Here is a 5882-nt window from a genome sequence, read left to right on the forward strand (position 1 = left end):
AATCTCTCGTTGAAAAAGACACTAAACATGAATTTGAAAACGAATGAAACGATTACCAAATGGCACCTGGTGGATGTCGGTAAAACCTCGTTTATAATGCTCGTATAGGCACATTGACAGAAGCGTCTGCAGCGTGCTCGTGAACGGGACTTTAGCAGGCTGGTAATTGCACGCACTTGCCCGCATAAGCAGAGACCTGACGGCGGCCTGATGCCCCATGCTTGCAATCGTCTTGTCGACGTCCGCTTCATCGCAGCTTTGCTCGTCCCGAGACAGACTACGTCCCGATTGCGCCGGACGTCACGTGCTCTTCGCTGGCCGCTCTCCTAGCGCTTGCCAGAGTGGGCCGTTTCTAACGAAGAATGCAGCTATGAGGCTCAAAATACGATCGTGCAGTTTTCATTTGCGTATATTGTGGATCATAATCGGCCTTTTTCTGAACACGAAGGGTATATTTCAAATTTCCGTTGAAGTATCCCTTTAAGATACTATTCTTTCCTGACTATAAACACTGTTTCACCTTCAAACGACGTACAAGTTCGTCGGCTCCTTGCACACCTCGTGAGATTACTTACCCGCCAAGGGCGCTCATGTGCTTCTCTTTCCTCTCGACCTCAACCGATGGCCACTCGCGATTGGCTCACTCGTCACTGTGTGTTCTCTGTGCGTCCTCTATGTTGCCCTTTGATTGGCACGTTCCTCCTTGCGTTCCGGCACGTCGAAGACGCCCTTTGCCAAGATTGCAGTGGTGCATACGGTAGCATAAAGACGGGAGTAGAATCTACTCCTGTTTAGATGATGAAAATTCAGCACTTCGGACTCGTCATCTGGGAGGCGTTGGTAGAACGCGGCGAACCGAAAACGCCCACGTCATAGGTTTCAAAAAAGAAAAAAAGAGAGCGAAAAAAAAACATGGAGAGAGTAAAGAGTCGATATGGGTAAGGCGTGTTCGTTTTGCCTAAACGAGTTGAAACTGTTGGAGTGCTTAATGGCCTCCAACGGGCGCCTAAGAGCTGCGCACTGAGAAAAAAATCCTCTGTCACGAATATGACTAAACTCACGCCGATGTCAACAATTGGCATTCGTTTGCGTTGTGCGTGTGTCGTTGTCACTCTTTTCGTTTTGGTTTCACTTAACAGGACTCACGTGTCTTCAAGAATACAGGATAGTGATTACGTTCGCTCGAAGGGTTGAGAACATTTAAGCGAGAACTCCCCATTTTCGATAATGAGCACTTGTGCGTGCCTACTTACGGAAATGGAGAAGATCCAACCTCTTGCTGCTTTGTTAGAAATCGCCATGTGGCGGGTTTGAATCCCGGCCGAGGTGCCCGCAATTTGACGGAGGCTTATCGCGGTAAAGGCGCCGTGTAATTGAGCTTTCGGTTGCACGTCAAACGATCCCCAGGTGGTGGAAATTAATCCTCAGTCTTTCGCGGGGCCCGTCGTTGGATTAGTACGTAAAACCCCCAAACTTTGATTCGATTTGATTCTGTTGTTAGAAACTAATATTTTAGAGCAGCTATAACCCTATCCGCTCCACTTTCCCCGAACAAACCGCCAGGCTAAAGCTCCTCTATCTATTCTGTCAAAACGGATCTGACCTGCCAAGTGACACCTATTTATCCACTGCACCACACAGATCGCCATGATTAAATCACTCTTAAATTGTACGTCCGTACTTTGCCAAAACTAAGCTATTTCAAAAACAATGTTTTCCTAATAGAATTGAACACTGTAACTGCTTGTCGTCATTTCTCGTTGAATGCACAAATGTTCACACATTTGAAAGCATAATATTGAGAGAGCTTCTATAATTCACAGCTGCTTCTTTTGCGCTGCTGCCTGCAGTGTTGGTAACAAAAAATAAAAATCAACACAACAAAGGTGTTTGGAAACTAGTTTACACCCACGATCAGACTTATCTCCCCATCCAAAAAAATATCCTTTCTTAGGTATATCATAATCACCACTCCGTGTCAAATACCTCAAGCGAGCAAGTAGCATCCCATTGCATTCTGACTAGGCCACGAAGACACAGTTGAGGCTCACATGCCGCTACCATTAGACGTACCTAAAAAGATTCACCAGACGTTGGGACACCAAAAAGAAACCGCACGTGTGCGTTACCCTGTTAGTCCCTGGGCTATAACATTATGCCTGTCCTCGCAAAGAAGAAAAACTAAAAGAACGCCGACTTTAGGATATAAACGAATTCGCCGGTACCTTCGAGCCGCGGCTATATTCTCGCCAGCTTTCCCTCTAAGTGCACTTGGAGAGCTGGTCGAAGCAGAGTGCAGATGCGGAGAGGGAAGAAGAAAAGACGTGAAGAGGTATACGGGAGGATGTCGTCCTGAAACGCATCTGTGGCTGGCGTTGCGCAAATCTTGTGATACATTTGTTTTCGCAATATAGCTGGACCAGTGCTAGGTGTGAGTTCTAAACGCATTCCTGCTTTTACATACTTACAAATTAACTGCATATAAAACATTAAACAAGAAACACAAAAACGAGCGAAAAAACGAGAAAAAAAGTCAGATAGCAGGCAAAGTTTTTTTTTTTTTTTTGTTCTTATTTGACATGATATACAGAGGGTTACCCAAAAGCTGCGAAGAGGAGAGACCCCTCTTTTTCGGCCCAGGTAAAGAAACTATGCATCGCAGAATGCTCAAACTCGGCGACAATGTGACTCTAGACGTTGGAAAAGAATGCGGAAGTTTGAGAACAGCACGTTACCTGAATCAAAAAATAATTGAGAAAAATGAACCTTTTTCATGAGCCGACGTCCACCTAAGCCTAGTTTTGTCAAAACAAAAACTGACACTGTGGGCGCCTGTAGTATCTGTTTCAGTAAAACAAACCTGACAGCGGGGAAGAAAGCAATATTCTCTTTCTTGCTGTCAAGCAAATTTCACAGATATAAACCTCACGAGTGCTCACAATATCATTTCGTATTTTGACGATATTAGGTTTAAGTGGACGTCGGCTCAATGACATTTCGTTTTTCTCAGTTACTGTACAACTCTTAATGTTCGCGAGCCCTAAATTTTCGCGAATTTCGCGAATTGAAAAACTCACGAACTAAAGGGCCCGTAAAAATTTCGGTCCTTAGAAGTTTCAGTCTGCATGGGCGTATGTAATTGGCGAAATTAAACGGCTGCTATTATGTCCTTTTTGACTGATTCGCGAAAAAAAAGGGGCCGCGAAAACGAAGAGTTTTTGCAGTATTTTTTAATTCAGAAAACGCCATCTTAAACTTTATCACACATTCCCACTGAGTTTTAGATTTTTGAGATGCATATTTTATTTATATGGGCCGGAAAACACGGTATTCTTTTCTCGAGAAGTCCCACCATGAAGTGCTGCTTGTATCAGTGACACGTCGAGACAAACGTCTGGTTGTGCGTAATTGTTTCTCTTGGAATTTACGCTATGCCGCCATCGTGCAAGCTGAATAGAGTGATTATCTGTACCTGGCCTTTCTCGCATCAACATAGTTGAACGTCCCAACGCTTGTCCTGTCTTACTTTTTTTTTGTCATATTTGCGATATTCTATTTAATTGGTACACGAATGGAGTTTTGAATCGCTTGTAGCAAGAAAACGTGTCAAGCTAGGCGAAGTTTGTTTGTATATACAAAATCTTGGAGTAAGAAATTCTGCGTAAACAAAGACGTATACACGGCGTTTTTGAAAAAGCGGCACCAAATCCCTCCTGCGAAAACTACGCAGCGCACTGGAAAAAACAAAAAAAAAGTTAATCCGCGCTAGTGATCTGCACCAAAGGGCCCAATAAAAAAAATAAACAGAGTTGAGTATAATTAGGTAATTATTTAATTTTCAGTAATTACACTTCGAAATATCAATTATAAATGTATGGTTCCAATTAGGAACTTGATGCGAATCATTGAAAACTAACAAATCCACTCACATTACAATAATATAAGGCACGCCTAGAAATTTACAGCGTACCAAAAAAGGAAAAAAAAAAAAGAAGAGATCAATATTGACGCGTTTTTATAGGTCTCGGTTTTATCATGGCATCACATTTCGGAGCCAGCAATCCCGCCCCCAGCGGTCAAAACGCGCAAAGTGCGCGCAACGCCAAGCATCCCAAGTAGAAGAGGCTAATTAATAACAAAGCCTCCAGACGGCCCCACGAGGTTTGCCTTTATGAATATCGGTGCCAGTGTGAAGACGCCACTTTAAGCGATATGCGTGGCGGTGCACGCACGTTGCGCGTTTTCACCGCTGGGGGCGGGATTGCTGACGCGGAGATGAGCTCCGATAAGAAATCGCCACCTAAAAACGGGTCCAAATTTAGCACTATTTTTAAACGCCGTAAAATGCTGCGAGTGCATTGATATCATTTTAATATGCATGAATTTAGTAGTCTTAGGTGATTTGCAGCATGTTCCTAATTGAAACGGTACCTCTCAAGTTAATGGGTAAAAATAAGGACTATAAAATCATGTATGACCCAATTATACTGAGAGCTAATAATTTTCCTTAATGGCTTTTTGGCACAGACCGCTACGGCATCAATATTTTTTTCCGGTGCGATGCGTAGTTTTTGCAGATTGCAGATCTCCAAAAGTACCCCTGGTATATTTTCAGACCTATACAAGCACTCTTCAAGATTAAACCACAAAAAAAAAAAAAAAAAAAAATCGAATTTTCTTAAATTAAACGTGTTGTGATACCCTTTGTTTTTTTTTTGTAGGTACTATCAACGATTACGATTCAATACTGCTCTGCTTTGTACAGGCACGGCACTGAGTGCCTTAAATTAATTTTTATGAACCCACCACAAATTAGAAAAAAAAGAAAGATAAAAGAAAGACATACAACAAAGAAGGGTGCAAAAAGGCGGTCACTTTTATATGTCTATAAACTTCAATCCTAGTGCAAAGACGGACGGAGGAAATGATATTTGCTATATTTGCATTATCGCAAAATATATATGTATATAAAACACGGAAAGAAGTAAACACTAGAAAGTTATATTCGAACCACTGCGAACCCTGCATAAATAGCGTTTTAAGATACATTTTATTTTGGAGTTAAACTCATTGCGGCTGACATGCAACGTGCTTTTGAGGGAACCTACACATTAGGCTTAAAAGGTCTACGAGCAAAATATTAAAGTCAAAATTTATTTTAAAAAAGTTGATGGGTGGAAAGCAGCAAAGCAAAACACACACAAGATTTGCACGAAAAAAGACCCATAGAGACTGCAAAAGAAAAAAAAAAAAAAAAAAAAAAAAAAACAACAGATATGCTGTTTTGGAACGAAACACAATTTTGAAACGGAAGAGAAGAGCAGAAGCGAGTAACACCACAAGGGTTTGCATAATGAGGCACTTTTTCGACTTTTCCATCGTAACTTTGAAGAATACAGTATGTAGCTGAGCTCTTTAATATTTTTTTTTAGGTACACATATTTGGGCTTCCACGGGACAGTGCTATTTGAAGCAGAATGTCCTCTGCCTATTTCCATAATTAAGTTTGCAGAATAGGACGAAAACGAGATGTCTGTTCTTTGTTGCAGCTATTTTAGTTTTTTGTTTTGGTGTTTGAAGAAAATACCTACATTTGTTTATCTGCAACGCGTAAAACGTTTTTTAATGACTTCAGTCATTGTAGAAGGAGATGGAATACAATAGTTTGTGAATGCCATTTACTCTCATTCCAGCGGATAATTATCTTACAAAGATGCATTACAGGAAAACATGACGCTGTTGGCTACTACCGGGAAAGAAAAACAATAATGAGACAAACCCAAAAAGAGAACGTTTGGAGCGTATCAAATCCGAAACACATTACGTGATAATCAGGAAACTTAACTCTATTCGCGACTGCAGCGACCTGTAGGGTCGTCACT

The sequence above is a fragment of the Ixodes scapularis genome, unplaced genomic scaffold, assembly GCF_016920785.2.
Source record: "Ixodes scapularis isolate PalLabHiFi unplaced genomic scaffold, ASM1692078v2 PGA_scaffold11__112_contigs__length_91849675, whole genome shotgun sequence".
NCBI lineage: Eukaryota > Metazoa > Arthropoda > Arachnida > Ixodida > Ixodidae > Ixodes > Ixodes scapularis.